The sequence below is a fragment of the Protopterus annectens genome, chromosome 11.part0 (assembly GCF_019279795.1).
Source record: "Protopterus annectens isolate FY-2018-M chromosome 11.part0, PAN1.0, whole genome shotgun sequence".
NCBI lineage: Eukaryota > Metazoa > Chordata > Ceratodontiformes > Protopteridae > Protopterus > Protopterus annectens.
Window position 1 is genome coordinate 1,169,028,429 of NC_056745.1, and position 25,286 is coordinate 1,169,053,714.

The following is a 25,286-nucleotide window of genomic DNA, read 5'->3' on the forward strand; positions in this document are numbered from 1 at the left end:
GATGAAGGGAATGTGGTCCACCATAGATGAAGGGAATGTGGTCCACACAGCATATCTGGACCTCGTTAAGGTGTTCGACACCATCCCACACTCAGGAATCATAGACAAACTCACCAGCTTAAATATCAACCCCCATGTCACAAGATGGGATGCCAACTGGTGCTCAGACAGAACCCACATGGTAAGAGTGGCAGGCGCCATGTCTGACTCTAAACCAGTCACAAGCGGAGTCCCACAGGGCTCAGTCCTGGGACCCCTCCTGTTCGCTATATATTTCTCCGAAGTACAGGCAAAGGCGGAGGGACTGTGGCTAACCAAGTTCGCAGATGACTGTAAATCGGGTGCAATAATTGACTCTCCAGCTGACACAGACATCCTGCAAAAGGGTCTCACAGAGACAAACACCTGGTGTCAAAGTCACGGCCTCAAGCTAAATGCCAAAAAATGCATAGTAATCCCATTTGGGAAAAACAAATTACCTACAAACTACCATATAGATGGAAATCCACTAAGTACAGAAGAAGTAATTAGGGACCTGGGTACCCAAGTAGATAGCATGCTCTCCTTTGATAACCACATAGCCAAAATGGTCAGAAAATCCTTCTATGTGGCACACCTGATCACAAAGGGTTTCTCATCCAGCTCCAAGGAGGTGATTGTGCCCCTTTACTCCTCACTCATTAGGCCCATAATAGAGTACAATGCCCCATTTGGGATGTACCTCACTAGACACCTGCAACAACTAGAAAGACCACAGAAGTACCTCACTAAGAGGATTAAGGGCCTTAAACAATTACCTTATGAAGCACGACTAAAAAAGCTCCAGCTCTTCTCAGTCGCTTACCGTCTGCTCAGATGTAACCTATGCCTGATCTATAGGGCCATGTCAAACTCTGAACTAATGGACATGCTTCACCTCAAAAAAACGAGATCCCTCAGAACTACTCGTTCTAGCAACTTGAACCTATGTACAACAATAAACGGGACATGCTGGAGGGATATATTCCTGTCCCGGTGACTCCCCTCACTCTGGAATAGAATCCCAATCCATATTCGACAGAGCTCCTCTCTGACCCTCTTCAAGAGAAATCTTGATGAGTAGATGGGTAATCGTAAGTTCTACCCTGGGATAACTTCAGGAGTCCTGTTGACAGAGGCCCAGGTTACTAATCTAATGGGGAGGCGAAAGCCATCACTCTGTGGCTAGGCTTATAAATGCCCATGGGCAGATAGCCTAGTACTTACCTATGAACCTATGAACCTATGGCCACCTGTTAGGTGTGCCAGTAGAAGGAACATCTGTTTTTCTTCTTTTTTTTTTGCTTGTGGGTGGGGAGTGCATCGATCTAACTATTATAGGTCAATCACTTACAGCTTACTACAAGTGAAGTGTTTTTTATGAAGAGCAGAGGGGGGTGGGGTGCTGATTCATATCACCAGCCTATGATGCTAACTGAACTAGTTATGCTTCTGCTTCCCTCACTTTGCTCAAATGTAATTTGGATGAATGGATGGGTAACCACAAACTCACCCCTGATTACGGACCACTGGCCATCATGGATAATGGAAACATGCAGTACCCTAGCGTATACTTGTTTGGCCCACCTTTGGATATTCATATCACAAAATATAAGGGCTGATAATAACCACAGAAGTGCAAGGCTAGGCTTCTTGAGATCTCACAGATCAATAGCCTAGTAGGTATCTATGAACTTATTAGAGATGGCAGGGCAGACAAGAAGTGACGGTATTACCTATTCATTCTAAAGCAGACTGGGGTCTTTGTAAAGGTGGTAAAAACATACCACAGAAGTCCATTTAGAGAGAAAACCTGCTTTATTTCCCTTCACATAAACACAGTTTACATTTATCTGGTGTAAAAGAATGGCATATTTGATGCTTAAAGAGTCTTTTTAATTTATTGTTTAAGATGATGTATTTGATGTACAGTTAAGAAATGCCATTACATTTAAACTCCAACCAATATTAATCTGTGGGTTTCATTTTATTTGGTATCAATAATTAGGTAACCAGACATGCCTGTCCTCTCACACACACACACACACACACACACACACACACACACACACACACACACACACACACACACACACACACACTCACACATATGCACTCATTCACTCACACATGGCATGCAGGTATATTGGAAGATCACCTGTTCATCTACAGCATACCTCCAGGATATGAGGAAAAACATGTTACATAACAAGGCACATTTAGGTATAGAGAGGACATGAAGACTCCAGACAGAAGGCACCCCAGCTAGGAACAGAATGTGATAATCCATCAGTGTAGGTCAGCAGTGCTAACCTTTGCATCAGCATGCCAACCTTGCCTCGTTACATCTCCATGTAAAAAAGTTAAAGAAAATGTCAGTGGTTCAACAGGCAGATTATTCACCTTTCCTTCTGGAAGATTAAATGTCTGTGGGTTCTTTTTCCCCACCAAGTACTTTGACTCATTCTCCAGTTCTGATACTGCAGTATAGCATAAGGGGGGTGCTGCATCCCTGAGTGTGCCATGCTTTAGATGAGATGTTAAACTGAGGTCCCTTTTGCCTGAGCTGGTGGTAGCTCAGGTGAATGTAAAAACATCCCACAACAAATATTGAAAAAACAGGGAAATTTCTCCAATGCCTTGGCCAAATTTCCACATAGCCAGTAGGACTAATACCTTCAATCTCCCCTGAAAAAAAGGACATGGGTCTAGTGGGACTAACCCAGTCAATAAAAAGTATAAGTAAATAAATACAAAACTATTACTACATCTTTTTTGAGGCCTTTTTCCACTTCTCTAAAAAAACAAGTCAGCATTTATATCATTGTCTCATAGGTTCATAGGTGAATACCAGGCTAACTACCACTGAGGCATCTATAAGCCTAGCCATGCATTCCAAATGTATCCTGCAAGTTCTTTGAACCTTAGAACTTATTTTAAGTGGTATATGTAAGCCAGGATATGAGTTACATACCACCTCTGTCCAGTAAAGACATAGGTGCTAGACTTGGCATGAACTTCCAATTTCCCAGCCACTGGTCCAAGTTACACTTGAATAAGGTTAGAGAAGAATGCTGTTTCACTTGGGTGGAAAGCCTGTTCCAGAGGATGGAAATTCTCAGAGACACATTCCTGTCATTCTGCTATGTCTTGTTTATGTCACAAGCAAAGTTCAAATCCCTAGATCGAGAAGTTCAGATGCTATTGGTTTTGCAAATGTGCAAAAGTTCCATCACAGTGGGATCCAAGCATGCCTTGTATGCCAGGCACAGATCACCTATTAACAGTCTATAGGAAAAAGAGTACAAAGATAGGGCTTTGAAGTGCTCTGCATAGGATATATTGTTTACAACCTGCATTCTTTTTGTGAGGAACTTCTGTGGACATTCCAGTTGCTGCTTATGCATGGTCAGGTACATATATAGTAGGAGAATTCTACTCCGAATACAGCCTCCTTGGACCTAGATGCCATGCACTTCCTTATAGGTTGAGAACACAGAGTGATCTCCTTACTACCTTAGACACATGTTGGTTAAAAAAAGCCAGGTTGCTATCCACATACATCCCCAAATCCCTGACTACTGGGTCCACACTTAGGGGCATGTTATCAATGAGGTTGTTTCCTAGGTTGGCCAACTTCCCAAAGGGTACTATTATGCATTATGCATTTCTTGATACTGAATTTTATGCAGTGGTTTTGGAAATAATCATTTACCTGTGTTTGCCTTTCCTGTAGGATGTTAGTGCTTTGGGGAAATTCTATGACTGCTCATAGTTTGCTTTCATCTGCAAACTTGATCAGCTAGAAGCCTTTGATATCGGCTTTGAATTCTGAGAAGTAAATGCCAAAAAGGAATGGGCTCAGCACAGAGCTGTAAGGGACTTCACTAGTGACCAGTCTCTTTGTGGAGGTGGTTTCCCTATCATAACTTTCTGGGTACTATCTAAGAGCCAGATGGCTATCCATTGCATAACATACAGGTTAATGCCTAATTCCATGGGTCTGTTTACAATACCCAAGTGGGGTATTGCATCAAATCATTTAGCCAAGTAAAGGAAAGTGATATGCACCATTTTGCCCTTATCCATTCCCTTGGTGACTTTTTCAAAGATGTCTTCCAGGTTAAGAAGGCAAGACATACCTTTAACAAAGCCAAACTGGGTTGGATCCAGTCTCAGAGGTTTTCCCATATCATTATTAATCATAGCCATGATAATTCTGTGCATGGCTTTGCATATGAGACTAGTAAATACTTATGGGTCTGTAGTTCCTAGGCTGGACTGCCCTTGTGGAGATGGATGACCATTGCAGTCCTCCATCCACATGACTCAAAGACTGTCTGGAGGCCTTGGTTAAATAGTGACTCCAGAGTTTCAGATAGGCCATGCTTCAGGCTGTTAAGGAAGCATACTGGGATACTGTTGAGGTTCATTGATGCAATGTTATTAGCCTTAGAGAGTGCATTTAGGACCTGCTCTTAGTGATAGTTGGGGGATAATGTTTGATGGTATTACTTAAGGAGCAGCCAGAGGGGAGAAAGCTAAAGAATCCTTGTGGTTGTTCTTGGCCTGTGTGTCTATCTTTACCTCCAAGTTAGGTTTGGTAGACTTAATTTGCAATCATAGTTATTTGTTTAGCCTGATGCCAGAGTTTTTTTCCTGCTTGGTATTGCATTTCCTAATTTTAGTTATGACTTTTTTTTCCTTTTGTTGTACAATCTATTTATGTTTGGATTCCACAGGGATGTTTTTTTTTTTTTTTTTTTGAGTTCTAGGCTTGTTTCTGATAGGCACAGCTGTCTCTATACATCTGTTAACATGATTGTACAGGGTTTCTGTGTACAATTCTGCACAGGCAGCTGTGCTCTCTTGGTTTGGGGCTTTAAATTCTGTCAGGTAACCACTGAATAATTTGTAGTTTTCCTTAGAGAAGTTCCTGTTACATGGTTTGCTGGGGTCACAGCACTGATTTTTATTTAGAAGGAGACAGCTTGAAATAAATGTGTCCTTTCACTTTCATTCCAAATTAACACCATGTGGGTACACTGAAAATTACTATCTTTTTTAGAGGGAGTTGGCAGGAAGGCGGTCATCCCAGATATGATGCCTGTACCATCATAATCATTTTATTCTTAACTTATAGATAACTACTACTTAGTTTTGTGTTAACTACCATGTCACCAGCATTTAACCTTAAGTCTTGAATATAACCTATTACTTCCTTAAAAGTATAAACAATAATCCACTTTTTTCCCATAATCATGCTTTTTTCAGCCCTTTATTAAATCAAATGCTTGGCAACAAAAATCTTTTATTCTCACTACTTTCTAAGCTTATAACACCTACATTTAAAAATGTGTCCCTGTTTTTGGGCCTTTGTCCCCCATTATTTTTGGCTTTGTCCAAATTTTTTGTGGTAAGAGTTTGAGAGGTATACTACCCTGAAACAAGGAGCATATTTCCAATATGCAGGGGGTGTGGCTTATTAGTCGGAAATGGGACAATAAATCTGTAAACATGAATAGCCTGTATAAATGTACTGGTGACAGGAAGTGCTAATAGAAAATGTAATCCAATGTAAAACAATAGCTTGTTTCCTTCCGTTTTGTAGAAGGGTAACTTGAAATTTAGCAATCTAAGGAAGGAGAACCTTCAAGTTTTATCTACTAGTTTCCAACAATACAGCAGATGAAATAAGACTAGAATGTGTTTTCAGAATCAATTTATAGTGATGGGGTAACTCAAGAGCAATAGTAGCTCTTTGAGCAGGTTTCATTTGCAATAAACTTGTGTGTAAGATAAAATAAACAATACATTTAAAATGACAGAATATACAATTGCCCCCTTTTGTTACAAATCCATTTTTTGGAAACAAAGTGCTTTTGATCAGTCATCAGTTTTAGTTCCTTTCTCACCCATGCACCAGCCCACTACCTCTTCACTTTTGATGTCTACATATCTCAAGTCAGGGACCATGGTTACTGAACTAAAGTGATATCGATGCTTGAAATAATGTGCTCAGTCAACTCCTATGACTGTATCTTAGCAAGGAGTGCTTTATTCTGCCTGCATTGATAAACAGCAGGGCAAAAATGACCATTCTGTCTGACTTTGTCTTCTGTTTACTCCAATTACAAGAGAGTGCAGACATATCATTTTGTTTTATTATTCTATCATTGGTACTGCAACCTGAGCGTTCTCTGTAGGTGTCACAAATCTTCTGGGGATACATCATTTATCCTTTTGAAGAAGCTCACATTGTCTCATTTTCTAAGCAACATTGTATTGCTCTTGTTTTCGTTCTGTATTGCTCTTATGTTATTAGGTAAACCCAAACTGCCTTCTCTAATAGCAGTTACATAATAATTTTATACTGTTGTTGCTATATATATATATATATATAGTTTTGATATATAATGGTTAAAATAAAAAAAATTCAGATGCTGTTGGTAACTCGGACTTGCATAACAAAAGTCTGCACTTTAATCATTGATCATCATCATCCTCTGTCAGCTTTTCCCGTTAGGGATCACCACAGCAGATCATCTGTTTCCATTTCTTCCTGTCCTCTGCATCTTGCTGTCACACCAACCACCTGCATGTCCTCTCTCATCACATCCATAAAGCTTATCTTAGGGTTTCCTATTTTCCTGTTACCTGGCAGTTTCATCCTTAGCATCTTTTTCCCAATATACTCAGCATCCCTCCTCAGCACATGTCCAAACCAACGTAATCTTGCCTCCCTGGCTTTGTCTCCAAATCTTCCAACCTGGGCTGACCCTCTAATATACATATTCCTGATCCTGTTCACCCTTATCACACCCAGTGCAAATCTTAACATATTTAACTCTGCCACATCCAGCTCTAACTCCTGCCTTTTTGTCAATGCCACTGTCTCCAACCCATATAATATAGCTGGTCTCACTACTCTCTTGTAGACCTTCCCTTTCACTCTTACTGGTACTCGTCTGTCACAAATCACTCCTGACACTCTTCTCCACACACTCCATCCTGCCTGCACTCTCTTCTTCACCTCTCTTCCACACTCACCATTACTCTGAACTATTGATCCCAAGAATTTAAACTCATCCACCTTCGCCACCTCTACTCCTTGCATCCTCACCATTCCTCTATCCTCCCTCTCATTCACACATATATATTCTGTCTTAGTCCTGCTGACCTTCATTCCTCTTCTCTCTAGAGCATATCTCCATCTCTCAAGGGTCTCCTCCACCTGTCTCCTACTCTCACTACAGATCACAATGTCATCTGCAAACATCATAGTCCACGGGGACTCCTGTCTGATCTCATCTGTCAAATTGCCCATCACCATTGCAAATAAGAAAGGGCTCAGAGCTGATTCTTGATGTAATCCCACCTCCACCTTAAACGCATCCGTCAATCCCACAGCAGACCTCACCGCTGTCATACTACCCTTGTACATATCCTGTACCACTCTTACATACTTCTCTGACACTCCTGACTTCCTCATACAATACCACAACTCCTCTCTAGGCACCCTGTCATATACTTTCTCTAAGTCTACAAAAACACAATGCAACTCCTTCAGACCTTCTCTGTACTTCTCCATCAATACTATCAGAAACACAATTGCACTTTAATCATTGATCTATACTGTGAACTGAACAGCCCATTTATAGCTAGAGAAATTATAGGTACACCTTGTCCCACTCTCTTAAAGGAAAACTCCATCTTCTCTTACACTTTAACTCAATACTTAGGTTTCTTTTCTCCCTATAATATATTTCAAGTAGTGTGCTGGTACCAGAAACCTGCTCATACTTTTTAAAACTTTCATTTCCTTCCCTTGGAATCAAAGGAAGGGAAAGCCCTCCAAATTTTTTTAACCTTAACTTCTCAAATACTTTGCAGAGGAATCCATCTCTGCCTGCATGACATACCATAGGCACAGATACATCTCTAGTTTACCTTGTCAGGTATTGCTGTCAATCTCAAACTGGCAATTAATCCTGCTAATATCAGAAGCACAGCGGCTGCCATAAAAAAAGACAGAAAGCTGTGGAACTATTTTCCTCTATTTTTATTGCACAGAGGAGAACTTAACACTCTTCTTTCATAGTAAAACAAAACAATTTAGATCAGTAAGTGATTTAAAGGAAGTTGTTACCTCTTCTGTCAAATTTACATAAGGAGTATTGCAGTATTGAAATGCTAAGCTTTAAATGTTGGTTATTTATAATAGTTTATATGTTAAGATAACTTAAATGTAGTATCAAAGATTTCTGTGACATTTACAAAAAAGTCAGAAAATATTTTTTGCAAAGTATTAACACATTTACCATTTTCAAGTCCCCCTACCACCACACACACACACATACACACACACACACACACACACACACACACACACACACACACACACACACACATATACACACAGGCACACACACACACACACACACACGACAGAACTGCAAAAAGAGAGAAAGGTGGCATCCCTATCAACTAAATGCACTGATACTGTTCATAAAAAGGTCTTTTATGCTTTTTGCAACATCCTTCCAGAGGGAGATGGATATCTGGTACACAGATCCATGTTAAGGGATTCCCACTGACATTGAGTCCGTCGTTACAGTGGTGGAGTTCATTAACATTTTCTAGTCCACAAAGGAAATGTTCCTTCCTCGAACTATACTTCTGATCTAATCAGCGTATCCTATAACTAAAAAGATCATCTCTACTTGACTCCAAGTAGACTATTCTCTATCTGTTAAACCTAGCACTTGCTCCTACAGTACTTATCACCTTGATACAGCACTCTTGTCATAGATAGTACCCCAAAAAGTCAAACCCCCATTTCTCGGTCACCCACATCCCCCGGAATCTCTTTTAAAGTTTTTTTGTCTATTCCTTCTAGCATGTCGAGGGATCAGTTGCTAGTGTCCTCTCCTGCTCAGCTGGTGAACCTGGGAATATTGAGGCAATGTTACAATTGCCTCATGTACACAGACAACCCTCTCCTCCTCCCACAAAACACAAATACATGCGAGAGATGCAACTATACAACCAAACTGGAGGCTGAGCTCTCTCAACATAGGACTGGCAAGACCAGACAGGAGGAGAAGGTTACCACACACACTATAGACCCAGTCTCACATAGTACCATCACAACCTCAAATCCTACACATAAACACACAAAGACATACTCAGAGGCTCTGATCAAAAATCTACCAAAACAGCAGAGGCCACCAAAGCAGACACCCAAACAACCACCACCTCAGAACACAACACCTGCAACACATAGACCTCACAGTCAGAGTGTCAAACAGTCACAGCCCTTAAGGCCAAACACAAAGCCAGACACACTAGTCATTGGTGACTCCATAGTCAGACACACTGACGTCCCGCTCACCAGACTGAGTAAGGAGAGAGTTACAGTAAGCTGCCTGTCGGGCTAGAATCCGCCACATAACGCATGCACTCAGGTCTCTCAACAGCAGGTACAAATACGACTCAGTCATTGTCCACGCTGGTGTAAACGACCTGAGACGTACCTCCTTGGACTACATGAAAAGAGACATTGATGAGCTCTCTGATTATGTAGCCCAGGCAGGTATGACCCTGACCTTGAGCAGTATCCTACCTTCACCAAGAATGATGCCACAATACAGAGATAAGATGATCAGCTTTAACAATTGGCTTAAACTCTGGTGTCATTCAAAGGGGATCAATGTCTGTCTGCCTGGGATGACATGCTGGACAAGCCACGCTGCCGCAAGGGCGGCTTGCACCTGTCACCCTGGGATTTCGGATATTGGCAAAGGCTCTTGCCACCCCATAGTGCCTTTTTAGGCAAGGCTCAAATTCTAAACCTACCACCCTAGAACACAAAAAGAAAAAACTTGGGTAATGCTGCTCAATGCCAGAAGTCTAAATCTCAAAATGCACGCCTCGAGGCCCTTCTCAGTATGGAGAACATCGATGTCTGTGCTGTGACAGAAACCTGGTTCAAGGCTCCTGAGAGCACCCCAGCACTATCAGGTTTTACCTCATATCATGCGTTCCGGCCCCAAAATCCGGACAATACCAAGAAAGGAGGGGTATCCATATTCATCAAGGACACCCACACCTCAAGACTGGTGGCAACGCATACGATGCATCGGAGACCATCCAGGTGCAATTAACCATAGGCAAGACTGCTCTGCAAATTGTAGCATGTTACAGGCCACCCTCACAAACTCAGGAACCTCACATGGCCTTCCTGAAAACACTGGAGGGATAAATGTATCTCCAAACACCATCATACTAGGTGACTTCAATTACCCTAATATAGACTGGGAACACTACTCAAGCCCAAACACCCTAGCCCAAAAGTTCCTGGAATTCATAAACTCAAATGCCATGGAACAACTAGTCACCATCCCACAAGAGGAGAAAACATACTTGATCTCATCATCACGAACATGGGAGCACAATGTTCAACACCGAAGTATACCCCTCACTGGTGAGATCAGATCACAAACTAATCTCGCTGGAGGTCCTCATCCCACCCCACATGAAATAAAAAGACCACAGTAAAGAACTTCGATAAAGCCGACTTCACACCTCTAGACACTAGTGTGGTCTCCTTTAAGGCCCCGAGGCGGAAATCAGTACTCAAGCCGCTGAATCACTTACAAATGCCTTCTACCAGCACCTGCAGGACTGCATGGATAAGGCAATCCCAAGCAAAACAAAGACTCTTTGTACCAAAGGCAAGCGTCCAGTCTGGTGGACCCCATCCATAAACAAACTCTACAACAAAAGGAGGAAGCTACTACAAGATAGAGCAAAATCCTTAAAAGGTAAGACACCTTTGATCACTATAAGTAAAAAACTAAGAGCTCTCATAAAATCATCCAAAGCAAATTTTGAGAGAAAAATAGCTAAAGACTCAAAAGACAATCATAAGGCCTTCTTTAGCTATGTTAGGAAACCTGGGAGGAAACTCCCAGATATGCTCAGAACTAGTTCAAAATGACGTGAAGATTACTGATCCTACAGACATTGCCAACATACTGGCTGACAGGTTCAGTGCAAACTTCTCCCCTCCCCAAAGGAGATATCTATACCAAATGATTGCAGCCCCCAAACATCTCTAGCCCAAGTGAGAACTGCTCTCTCCAAAGCAAAAAACACAGCATCCATGGGACCTGATGGTGTCCCCGGCTGTGTGCTCCACGAACTCAATGAGGAATTAAACCCACAGCTAGGTCAGCTGTTTAATCATAGTCTCACCTCTGGATACGTACCCAGGGAGTGGCGCACTGCGACTGTGGTCCCACTTCACAAAGGCGGTGCCTCCACCGACCCTGGAAATTACCGGCCCATTAGCTTGACAAGCCTTATCTGCAAAGCCATGGAGAGGATCATAATGGACCTCATAAATAAAGACATAGGGAATTTGCAGACCTTGGATCCAACCCAGTTTGGCTTTGTCAAAGGCAGATCATGCCTTTTAAACTTGGTTGACTTTTTCGAAACAGTCACCAAAGCCATTGATGAGGAAAGGCAGTCCATACAGCCTACCTCAATCTGGCGAAGGCCTTGATACAATACCCACTCAGGTATCATTGAAAAACTCATCAGCTTAAATGTTAACCCATACATCACAAGATGGGTTGCAAACTGGCTGAGTGACAGAACCCACAGGGTCAGAGTTGCTGGCGCCATGTCAGACTCAAAGCCTGTCACAAGTGGTGTCCCACAGGGCTCAGTCCTGGGCCCACTCTTGTTTGGCATCTACTTTTCTGAAGTACAAGCAAACACAGGAGGGTTATGGCTGACAAAGTTTGCAGATGACTGCAAACTGGGCCGTGGTAAAACACATCTGACACAGATATCCTTCAGAAGGGTCTCACAGAAACGGATAACTGGTGCCAGAGCCATGGCCTAAAGTTAAATGCCAAAAAATGCATAGTCATACCCATTGGGAAAAACAAGGTTACCCCTAGCTACCATATAGGTGGCAATCCACTGAGCACAGAAGAAGTTATCAGGGACCTGGGGACCCAGGTTGACAGTAGCCTGTCATTCGACACCCATGTAGCTAAAGTAGTTAGGAAGACCTTCTACATTGCCCACCTTATCATGAAGGGATTCACATCTAGATCAAGGGAGGTCATAGTCTCCCTATACTCATCACTCATCAGACCAATGATTGAGTACAATGCCCCATTCGAAATGTATCTGACCCGACACTTGCAGCAGCTGGAGGCCACAAAGTTCCTCACCAAAAGGATAAAGGGTCTCAAAATCTGTCCTATGCTGCCCGACTGAAAGAACTCCAGCTCTATTCAGTAACACCGCTTGCTCAGAGGTGACCTTTGCCTGACATACAAGGCCATGTCAAACCCAGATTTGATGAATATGCTTCACCTCAAAAAATCTAGATCCATCAGAGCCACAAGGGCGGGAGACTTAAACCTCAACACGGCTATTAATAGAACGTGCTGGAGGGATAGATTCATCACCCAAAGACTCCCTATGCTGTGGAACAAAATCCCGGTATATGTGAGGCAGAGCACCTCGCTGGCCTTGTTCAAGAGAAATCTTGACCAATGGATGGGAGATCGCAGATATACCCCAGGGATTACCTCAGTGTGACTGCTCGACAGAGGCACAGCAAAATAATGGGTACAGTTCCCCATACTAAAGGGGTGGCGTAAGCCACAAAACTATGGGCTAGGCTTGTAAATGCCCTCGGGCAGATAGCCTAGTATGAACCTATGAACCTATGATGGCAACCATAATATACAGCAGAATTTACTTTAACATACTTTTACTATGTGCCCTTCCATTAAAAACATTAAGAAAAGGAAATCAGAAGTACTTTAACTGTGTTTAAATAGGGTCTATATTACAACATCAAACTAAAACAAGTTCGAACATTGTAATATCGAACCCTAAAGCCCAAAAGTTGAAAATAGCAAAGCCACAGCACACTGACTTTTTTCCCAGGGAAAAAAAAATAGTGGGCCATTTTCTGGGCATTGCTATTTACTCCACTGTGGTGTGATCTCTGAGTTGGTATACTTAAGTAGGGGGGTGTGGGGGGCACAGCCCCCCATGTTGGGAAGTGTGCGGGAGTAAGCCCCCCACTTTAGTTTAAGTTTAAGGCTACTTTTTTTTTGTCACGGAACAGCGATTTTTGGGGGGGGAAATTGCAGTTCTGTGTTTTTGGTTTTGTTACGTTTCGGACTTTAGGGTTCGATATTACAACAATCGAACTTTTGTTGGTTCGACGCTGTGATATAGACCCGTTTAAATATACATGTCAGACTGTGTGTGCGCATATCTATCTATATACATATATATATATATATATATATATATATATATATATATATATATATACACATATATACATATATATGTATGTGTGTGTGAGTGTGTGTGTGTGTGTGTGTGTGTAGTGTGTGTATATGTATATGTATATATATATATATATATATATATATATATATATATATATATATATATATATATATATATATATAGGTTCATAGGTTCATAGGTTCATACTAGGCTATCTGCCCGAGGGCATTTATAAGCCTAGCCCATAGTTTTGTGGCTTACGCCACCCCTTTAGTTTGGAGAAACTATGCCCATTATTTTGCTGTGCCTCTGTCGAGCAGTGACACTGAGGTAACCCCTGGGGTGTATCTGCGATCTCCCATCCATTGGTCAAGATTCCTCTTGAACAAGGCCAGCGAGGTGCTCTGCCTCACATAAACCGGGATTTTGTTCCACAGCATAGGGAGTCTTTGGGTGATGAATCTATCCCTCCAGCACGTCCTATTAATAACCGTGTCGAGGTTTAAGTCTCCTGCCCTTGTGGCTCTAAGGGATCTAGATTTTTTGAGATGAAGCATGTTCATCAAATCTGGGTTTGACATGGCCTTGTATGTCAGGCATAGGTCACCTCTGAGCAAGCGGTAAGCAACTGAATATAACTGGAGTTCTTTCAGTCGGGCAGCATAAGACAGATTTATGAGACTCTTTCTGCTTTTGAGGAGGAACTTTTGTGGCCTACCCAGCTGCTGCAAGTGTCAGGTCAGATACATTCGAATGGGGCATTGTACTCGATCATTGGTCTGATGAGTGATGAGTATAGGGAGACTATGACTTCCCTTGATCTAGATGTGAATCCCTTCATGATAAGGTGGGCAATGTAGATGGTCTTCCTAACTACTTTAGCAATATGAGTGTCGAATGAAAGGCTACTGTCAACCTGGGTTCCCAGGTCCCTAATAACTTCTTCTGTGTTCAGGGGATTGCCACCTATATGGTAGCTAGGGGTAACCTTATTTTTCCCGAAGGGTATGACTATGCATTTCTTGGCATTTAACTTTAGGCCATGGCTCTGGCACCAGTTATCCGTTTCTGTGAGACCCTTCTGAAGGATATCTGTGTCGGATGTGTTTTCAACTACGGCACCCAGTTTGCAGTCATCTGCAAACTTTGTCAGCCATAACCCTCCTGTGTTTGCTTGTAATTCAGAAAAGTAGATGCCAAACAAGAGTGGGCCCAGGACTGAGCCCTGTGGGACACCACTTGTGACGGGCTTTGAGTCTGACATGGCGCCAGCAACTCTGACCCTGTGGGTTCTGTCACTCAGCCAGTTTGCAACCCATCTTGTAATGTATGGGTTTACATTTAAGTTGATGAGTTTTTCAATGATACCCGAGTGAGGTATTGTATCAAAAGCCTTCGCCAGGTCTAGGTAGGCTGTATGGACTGCCTTTCCTCGTCAATGGCCTTGGTGACTGTTTGAAAAAGTCAACCAAGTTTAAAAGGCATGATCTGCCTTTGACAAAGCCAAACTGGGTTGGATCCAAAGTCTGCAAGTTCCCTATGTCTTTATTTATGAGATCCATTATGATCCTCTCCATGGCTTTGCAGATAAGGCTTGTCAAGCTAATGGGACGGTAATTTCCAGGGTCGGTGGAGGCACCACCTTTGTGGAGTGGGACCACAGTCGCTGTGCGCCACTCCCTGGAGTGCGTATCCGGAGGTGAGACTAAGATTAAACAGCTGTCCTAACTGTGGGTTTAATTCCTCATTGAGTTCATGGAGCACACAGCCGGGGACACCATCAGGTCCCATGGATGCTGTGTTCTTTGCCTTGGAGAGAGCAGTTCTCACCTGGGCGTTAGAGATGTTTGGGGGCTACAATCATTTGGTATAGCTATCTCTCCTTTAGGGGGGGGACGGGGGGGAGACGTTTGCACTGAACCTGTCAGCCAGTATGTTGGCAATGTCTGTAGGATCAGTAATCTTCACATCATTTTGAACTAATTCTGAGCATATCTGGGAGTTTCCTCCTAGGTTTCTGACATAGCTAAAGAATGCCTTATGGTTGTCTTTAGAGTCCTTAGCTATTTTTTTCTCAAAGTTAGCTTTGGATGATTTTATGAGAGCTCTTAGCTTTTTACTTATAGTGATCAGCGGTGTCTTACCTTTTAAGGATTTTGCTCTATCTTGTAGTAGCTTTCTCCTTTTGTAGAGTTTGTTTATGGCTGGGGTCCACCAGACTGGACGCTTGCCTTTGGTACAAAGAGTCTTTGTTTTGCTTGGGATTGCCTGATCCATGCAGCCCTGCAGCTGCTGGTAGAAGGCATTTGTAAGTGATTCAGCGGTTTGAGTAATGTTAACCACCGGCTCAGGGGCCTTAAAGGAGACCACACTAGTCTTTAGAAGTGTGAAGTCGGCTTCGAGAAGTTCTTTACTGTGGTCTTTTCATTTGGTGGGCGGGATGAGGACCTCCAGCGAGATTAGTTTGTGATCAGATCTCACCAGTGAGGGGTATACTTCTGGCGTTGAACATTGTGCTCCCATGTTCGTGATGATGAGATCAAGTATGTTTTCTCCTCTTGTGGGGATGGTGACTAGTTGTTCCATGGCATTTGAGTTTATGAATTCCAGGAACTTTTGGGCTAGAGTGTTTGGGCTTGAGTAGTGTTCCCAGTCTATATTAGGGTAGTTGAAGTCACCTAGTATGATGGTGTTGGGAGATACATTTATCCCCTCCAGTGTTTTCAGGAAGGCCATATGAGGTTCCTGAGTTTGCGAGGGTGGCCTGTAACATGCTACAAATTGCAGAGCAGTCTTGCCTATGGTTAATTGCACCTGGATGGTTTCCAATGCATCGTGCAATGCCACCAATCTTGAGGTGTGGGTGTCCTTGATGAATATGGATACCCCTCCTCCTTTCTTGGTATTGTCCGGGTTTTGTGGCGGAACGCATGATATGAGGTAAAACCTGATAGTGCTGGGGTGCTCTCAGGAGCCTTGAACCAGGTTTCTGTCACAGCATAGACATCGATGTTCTCCATACTGAGAAGGGCCTCGAAAAGTGCATCTTGAGGTTGAGACTTCTGGCATTGAGCAGCATTACCCTTAGTTTTTTTCTTTGTTTTGTTCTAGGGTGGTAGGTTTAGAATTTGAGCCTTGCCTAAAAAGGCACTATGGGGGTGGCAAGGGCCTTTGCCAAAATCCGGAGTCCCAGGAGTGACGAGTGCAAGCCATCCCTTGGCAAGCAGCGTGGCTTGTCCAGCATGTCATCCCAGGCAGACAGACATTGGATCCCCTTTGAATGACACCAGAGTTTAAGCCAATTGTTAAAGCTGATCATCTTATCTCTGTATTGTGGCATCATTCTTGGTGAAGGTAGGATACCGCTCAAGGTCAGGGTCATACCTGCTTGGGCTACATAATCAGAGAGCTCCTCTATGTCTCTTTTCATGTAGTCCAAGGAGGTACATCTCAGGTCGTTAACACCAGTGTGGACAATGATTGAGTCGTACTTGTACCTGCTGTTGAGAGACCTGAGTGCATGCGTTATGTGGCGGATTCTAGCACCCGACATGCAGCTTACTGTGACCTTCTCCTTACTCTGTCTGGTGAGCGGGACGTCAGTGTGTCTGACTATGGAGTCACCAATGACTAGTGTGTCTGGCATTGTGTTTGGCATTAAGGGCTGTGACTGCTTGACACTCTGACTGTGTGGTTTATGTGTTGCAGGTGTTGTGTTCTGAGGTGGTAGTTGTTTGGGTGTCTGCTTTGGTGGCCTCTGCTGTTTTGGTAGATTTTTGATCAGAGCCTCCGAGTATGTCTTTGTGTGTTTATGTGTATGATTTGAGGTTGTGATGGTATTATGTGAGACTGGGTCTATAGTGTGTGGTTACCTTCTCCTCCTGTCTGGTCATGCCAGTCCTATGTTGAGAGAGCTCAGCCTCCAGTTTGGTTGTATAGTTGCATCTCTCGCATGTATTTGTGTTTTGTGGGAGGAGGAGAGGGTTGTCTGTGTACATGAGGCAATTGTAACATTGCCTCAATATTCCCAGGTTCACCAGCTGAGCAGGAGAGGACATTAGCAACTGATCCCTCGACATGCTAGAAGGAATAGACAGAAAAACTTAAGATAAGGTTCTGGGGGATGTGGGTGACCAAGAAATGGGGTTTGCTTTTTTGGGGTACTTTCTATAACAAGAGTGCTGTATCGAGGTGATAAGTACTGTAGGAGCAAGTGCTTCGCTATACAGATAGAGAATAGTCTACTTGGGAGTCAAGTAGAGATAATTTATAGTTGTAGGATACACTAAATAGAACAGTAGTATACTTTGATATATACATATATATATATATATATATATATATATATATATATATATATATATATATATATATGTTTGTGTATAAAAATGTATGTACATGTATAATACTGTATGTGGGATGTGAATACATCTAGAGAGAAATATGCAATAGAAGTGCAGACTTGCAGTACTGTATTTTAATCTTCTAAGTGCAGACTTGCAGTTTTAAAAGTACTGTATTTTATTTTTTCTGATAACTAATTGTTTCACTGAATAGTGTGGTGTGTGTCTCTCTGCTGTAAGAGGGGGTGGTGGTCTTCTCACTTCTTTGTTATCTGATATTTAACTGTTAGCCTAGAGGGTTTCCTCTGTACTTTTAAGTGCTAGCCACAAAGTTTGAGAATTCATTTTATGCTCAATTTCTGAGAGACTTGGTTGGCTACAATCACCTGCATTAGAAGCTGAAGTTAAGTACAAACTTGCAGTACTGTATTTTAGTCTTCTAAGTGCAAACTTGCAGTTTTAAAAGTACTGTATTTTATTTTTTCTGATACCTAATTGTTTCACTGAATAGTGTGCTGTGTGTCTCTCTGCAGTTAGTTCCCCATTCACCCTTTCTGTTCTTGTGTTGGTGTTAGTGTTGGTGGCTCTGGAATTGCCTGCCCCTCCTGTAAGTATGTATTTGAACACTCCTCCTGGGTCCATCTCATTTGCTCACTTAACTGAGTACAGTGAGATCATATTCTGAGTCTAGTGTTCACTCTACTTAATACAGAGAGAAGATTTGAGAAGGCCAACCCACTTAGGTTCTTCCTTCCTCTCTCCTTGCACTATACTAACAAAAAATGCACTTTATTCATCTGCTTTTACTGTATTTGTGTTTTCTCCTACTTTATTTTGCTTTTGCCTCTTCTTAAAAGTACTCAGTTTTATTTATTCTGCTGCATTTATTACTACTTGGTAGTAGCCTGATTGAATGGTAACTGTTATTCTAAGTCTTTTGGTTTAAGCACTTGAGCTTCATACCAGTTGTTTTACATTAAGAAGGTTTGTGGTCTGCACTGTTGTGGCAGGACAGGTAGCTTACATCCTTCTAAGTTGGGAATTGCTGATTGAAGGCTCAGTGTCTGCTATTCTAAAAGTGTATTAGTTCTGGTTTAAGCACTTGGGCTTCAGGCCAGTTATTCTACATTAAGAAGGTTTGTGGTCTGCACTCTTGTGGGAGGAGAGGCTGGATTCTGCCCTTCTGAGCTGGGAATTTCTGGTTACAGGCTTATTGTGCCTGCTTATTGGAACTGTTTCTTTCTGAAATTGGTGCACCTTGTTGCTGTAGCTTAGACCAGATTCAGGCCTGCTGAATCTATCTTTGTTCATATAACCTGAGCACTGATCCAGGCCATCTTTTTTTGGAGAAGGTTCTCCTGCACCCTAGTGGCAGGAGTGTGCAGTTAGAACTTGTTTGATTGAAGACTGCTGTAGCAGGGCTCAGTTTTGAGCTTTTTTCTGGTTAATTGGGTAACCTGTTTAAATCAGTTTGTTTTCTATTGGTTTATAATATAAAAAATTGCACTTTATTCATCTGCTTTTACTGTATTTGTGTTTCTTCCTACTTAATTACTAGGGGCATTGACTACAACTCTGATCAGAGATATATAACAATAAGTATCCTTTTCTGTGCATTTAAAGTATTTTTTGATTGTATCTGCTTTATTTTCCTGCCTTTCTAAGCTAGTATAGTCTGGTTTTCAGGTTAGTGCTGAATTCAGGACTGTGTTACAAATCTTTGTGTTTGCCCATACCTTGCACGGATAGAAGGAAGTTTCTCTGTTCACCTGTGAGAGAGGGGAGCTTTGAGCAGCCTATCTGTTCCTGGAGGAGTGGTTTCAGCCCCAAAATTTGCAGTTTACTGGCCATATTGGGCTAATTTCTCCCTCTTTCATTACCCCTTCTATAAAAACCACATTTGCCTGGTTTTGCATACCGGGCAGTGCTGGTTAGCTAGCGTACAACTATTCCTGGCTCCACAAATTCTCCTCTTCAATTTTTCCTTTGGAACTAGACAAACTTTCAGCTTAAGCACTCAAGCCATTCATTTCTCAGCCCAGCACTTGCTCAAAACTCATAGCAAGCCCTTCTGAAACCTAGCACTAGACCCCTCTATACTGTACAGAAGGACAAGGCTCTCTATTCGACCTTACCAGCCAATCAATAAAACAGTTCACTGTACCTATCCAGGCATGTCCAAAGGATAGTTTCAGGTGTACTTTCCAGTCCAACTGATGAATCTGGGCATTTTGAGGCAATGTTACAACTGCCTCATGTATGCAGACAACCCTCTCCTCCTGCCACCAAACACTAATACATGTGAGAGATGCAATTATACAGCCAAATTGGAGGCTAAGCTCTCTCAACCCAAGACTGGATCAGACAATCAAGAGGAGAAGGGAAATACTTGCATCACACCACCAGTCTCACATAGACCCATTAAACCAGCGCTGGCAAAAGACACACATAAAAACACTAAAACATACTCAGAGGCTCTAAATAAAAATCTGCAAAAGCAACAGAGACCTCCAAAGCAGACATCCAAGCAACCTCCACCCCCCCCAACATAAACCATGAAACACATACTTTACAAAACCAGTGTGCCATGCAATCACAGCCCTTAAGGCAAAATAACATACCCAACACACTAGTAATAGGTGACTCTATAGTCAGGCACACTGACGTCCCACTCACTAGGTTGAATAAGAAGAAGGTTACTGTTAGCTGCCTGTCGGGTGCCAGGATCTGCCACATAACACAAGCACTCAAATCACTCCAGAACAAGTACAAATACATCTCTGTCATTGTCCATGTTGGTGTGAATGACCTGAGCCGTACCTCCCTAAACTACATGAAAAGAGACATGGAAGGGCTCTTTGATCACGTAGCCCAGGCCGATATGACCCTTACCCTGAGCAGCATCCTGCCCTCACCAAGAATTATACCACAGAATACAGAAAAAAAATGATCAATTTCAACAATTGGCTAAGTTTCTGGTGTCATTCAAAGGGGATCCAGTGTCTGTCCACCTAGGATGACATGCTCGACAAGCCACGCTGCTTCACTAGAGACAGCTTGCACCTGTCACCCTTAGGCTTTTGAATACTGGCCAAGGCTCTTGCCACCCCCATAGTGCCTTTTTAGGCAAGGCTCAAAAGACAAATCCACCGCCATAAATAGCACAAGTAACAAAAAACTGAGGGTAATGCTACTCAATGCCAGAAGTCTAAACCTCAAAATGCACTCACTCGAGGCACTCTTCAGTATGAAGAAAATCAATATATGTGCAGTAACAGAAACCTGTTTTAAGGCTCCAGAGAGCACCCCAGCACTACCAAGCTACAACTCATACCATACATTTTGGCAACAGAACCCGGACCAAAATACAAAAGGCAGGATCATATCCATATTCATCAAGGATACCCACACCTCCAGGTTAGTGGCACAGCACGATGCTTCAGAGATCGTCCACGTGCAAATAACAATGGGCAAAACTGCAATTCAAATTGTAGCTTGCTACACATCACCCACCATGTCCCAGGACTCCCATTCCGCATTTCTGGAAACACTGGGAAACATAAAGGTCCTACCAAACACCCTAATATTGGGTGATTTCAATTACCCAAATATTAACTGGGAGAACTACTCAAGTACTAACTCCCTTGCCCAACATTTCCTAGAATTTATAAACTCAAACACCCTGGATCAACTGGTCAATACTCCCACCAGAGGTGACAACATATTGGACCTGGTCATCACCAACATGGGTGACAGGTGTTCCAAACCGGAGATCAACCCCTTGCTGGTTAGATCTGACCATAAACAAATCACTCTGGATATCCACATTCCACCCCCACCCCCAGACAAGTAAACCACCATGAAAAACTTTTCAAAAGCAAACTTCACGTTACTTAAGACCAAGGTGGAAAATTTCAAAGCCCCCATGCTAAAGGATAACACTGTCCAAGCTGCAAAATCCTTTACTAATGCATTCTATGGGCACCTACAAGAATGCATGGATCATGCTATCCCAAGCAAAACCAAGATTCACTTCTCCAAGAAAAGGAAACCAGTCTGGTGGACCCCTGCCATAAACAAGCTATACAATAGAAGAAGGAAACTAGTACAGAAAAGAGTAAAATCCCAAGAAGGGAAGACATCCCTGATCAGTATCAGAAAGAAACTACAATGCCTCATAAAATTATCCAAGGTGAGCTTGGAAAGAAAAATTGCCAAGGACTCCAAAGATAACAACAAGGCATTCTTTAGCTATGTCAAGAATCTAAGTGGCAATGCTCAGATCTGCTCAGAGTTAGTGCAGAATGGCACAAAATACACTGAAACAACTGATATCATCAACATCCTGGCAGACAGGTTTAGTGCAGACTTCACCCCCCCCACCCCCAAAAGGGCCCATAACCATACCAGAAGAATGTAGAGCCTCTGAAATCACAGACACTCAGGTTAAAATAGCCCTCTCCAAAGCCAAAAACACAGTATCAATAGGACCGGACAGTGTCCTAGGCTGCGTCCTACATGAGCTCAAAAATGAACTAACCCCTCACCTAAACGCACTGTTCAAACTCAACTTCTCCACAGGCTACGTACCCATAGAGTGGCATATAGCAATGGTTGTTCCACTCCACAAAGGTGGAACCACAACAGACCCCAGGAACTATCACCCTATAAGCCTGACTAGCTTTGTCTGCAAGGCTATGGAGCTCATCATCATGGAACTCATTAACAGAGACATTGGGAACCTCCAAACACTGGATCCTACCCAGTTCGGCTCTGGTAAGGGCAGATCATGCCTCCTAAACCTGGTGGACTTCTTTGAGATAGTTACTGAGGCTATAGATGAGGGAAAGGTGGTACACACGGCCTAGCTAGACCTCGCAAAGGCCTTCGACACCATTCCCCATTCTGGTATTATTGACAAGCTCACCAGCCTGAACATAAACTCCTATGTCACAAGATGGGTTGCCAACTGGCTCATGGACAGACCCCACATGGTGAGAGTTGAAGGAGCTAGGTCCGACTCTAAACTGGTTACAAGTGGCATTCCCCAGGGCTCAGTCCTAGGACCCCTCCTGTTCGGCATATACTTCTCAGAGGTACAGGCAAGTACAGGAGGACTATGGCTGACCAAGTTTGCAGACGACTGCAAACTAGGGGCTATAATTGACTGTCCAGTTGACAAAGACATCCTCCAAAAGGGTCTCGCTGAGATGGATACCTGGTGTCAAAATCATGGCCTCAAGCTAAATGCCAAAAAGTGCATAGTCATCCCCTTTGGAAAAAACAAAGTACCTACAAACTACCACATAGATGGTAGTCCCCTTAATACAGAAGACATAATAAGGGATCTGGGGACCCAAGTAGATAGTAATCTCTCCTTTGATAATCACATTGCCAGAGTGGTTAGTAAATCCTTCTATGTGGCCCACCTAATCACAAAAGGGTTCGCATCCAGATCAAAAGAGGTCATTGTGCCTCTCTACTCATCACTCATCAAACCCATCACAGAGTACAATGCCCCATTTGGGATGTACCTTACAAGACACCTGCAACAGATGGAAAGATCACAAAATAACCTCACCAAGAGGATCACTGGCCTCAAACAGATGTCCTATGCAGCTCGACTGAAGAAACTCCAGCTGTACTCAGTTGTATACCGCCTACTCAGTGGTGATCTCTGCCTGACATATAAGGCCATGTCCAACCCAGAATTGATGGACATGCTCCACCTAAAGAAAACCATATCCCCTCGAGCCACATGCTCTAGGGATCTAAATCTCACCGCAACAATAAATAGGATGTGCTGGAGGGATAGATTCCTGTCCCAGAGACTTCCCATGCTTGGAACAAGATTCCAATCTACATTAGGCAGAGCTTCTTGCTAACACTCTTCAAGAGAAACCTTGACGAGTGGATGAGAAACAGAAAGTTTACCCCGGGGATCACTTCAGTGGCTCTGCTGGACAGAGGCACAGGGAACTAATCTAAGGGGGCGGTGAAAGCCAACACATTCTGGCTAGGCTTATAAATGCCTTTGGGCAGATAGCCTAGTACCTACCTATGAACCTATAAACCTAAGATAATTTTGTAATTAGTCACACATGCACTGACATATAGATTTCCATATGTGCATGTGTGTGTGTACATGACACACACATATACAGATGCACACAAATATATACACACACAGACAGGGCATATGCATGCATGAGTGTATTATTTGATTGTCATCATTCTAATCAAACTCCTTCCTCCTACTTTCAACATGTCCCAAATCTTTTTCACCATACGAGTTATTAGGCTCAGCTGCAGTGATTGTTCCAACCAAAATGTATGGGTTTTCGTACTATCTTAGGACAACAAAAGTGATGAAAATATAATTATCTCCCCTCCCTTTTCTTTTGTGAAGCCATAAAATATTCACTTGGTGATTCCTATTCATTTAGAGAACAGTAACATCTTACAGCACTGTGACTTGTGCAATATGGGTGCATACAATTCGTTATTTATAAAAAAGTTAATATAATAGAGTTAAGCATTATTAATGCATACATTCTAGTAAATGTTGTTTAATGTTTTACTTATTCACTGTCATACATTGACTATGTGCTGCACATGCAGTCTTTGTCAATGTCTTTATGTCAGTATATTTTTTTTGTTTGTATTGCTAAGTGCATTTATTATTTGTTATTATTTTGCCAATGTAGCCCAAGTCATGGCTGAAAAGGGTCCAGAGACCTGTTCACTTTTCTGGTTACCAAAGCATAAATAAATACAAAATAGTAAAAAGGGGTGAACATGACAAAAATAATTAAGGAACTAGTAAAGCATATTTTAATTCTGCAGCATTCATGAGAGAGAGAAAAACTTCCCACTGAAGGCATTAGGAAGTAGCAGATTGACTTTAGAGTCCTTTCAAGTACTACTTGCACCTGCACATGATACAGCAAAGATTGTTTACTGGAGTGAGAGTTTTCAAACCTCAGTATGAGAGTGTTCATAGGTTCATAGGACAATACTATGCTATTGGCTCAGAGGCCCTTATAAGCCTAGCCAAGAATTTCACCCATGTTCCCACAAAGTCAGCAACTGTTTTTCCTGTCCAGCAGGGACACAGGTTGGATCCCAGAGGTATATTTTCTGTTTCCCATCCAGTTGTCCAGGTTCCTCTTAAAGAGGGCTAGTGAGGTACTCTGCTTGACATGGAGAGGAAGTCTATTCCACAGATGGGGGAGTCATTGGGACACATATCTATCCCTCCAATAAGCCCTATTAATGTCACAGACCAGGTTGCAACCTTGTATGTGGGTTGCATGAGTGGAGTTTGACTTACAGATATGCAGCAACTACATCAAGGCTGAGTCTCAGATGGCCTTGTATGCCAGACCTCTGAGCAGTCTGTATGATACTGAATAGAGGGACAGGGTGTTTAGCCTATCTGTATAGGATAGGTGTTTGAGACCCTGGATTTTCCTGGTCAGGAGCCTCCGTGGCCTCGCCAACTGCTGCATGTGCTTGGCAAGGTACATGCCGAAGTGGGCTTTGTACTTGATAATGGGTCTGATAAGGGAGGAGTACAGGGATGTT

At 42.6% G+C, this 25,286-nt stretch overlaps 1 long non-coding RNA gene across 1 annotated transcript in view; it reads left to right on the forward strand.

The window, feature by feature from the left end:
- Positions 1-4,168: 4,168 nt before the first annotated feature.
- Positions 4,169-25,286, forward strand: part of LOC122815760 — a 181,375-nt gene continuing 160,257 nt past the window's right edge. The window contains exons 1-3 of the long non-coding RNA XR_006366992.1: positions 4,169-4,180; positions 5,581-5,585; positions 5,630-5,633. This is a non-coding gene — a long non-coding RNA (uncharacterized LOC122815760). The remainder of the gene's footprint in view (positions 4,181-5,580; positions 5,586-5,629; positions 5,634-25,286) is intronic.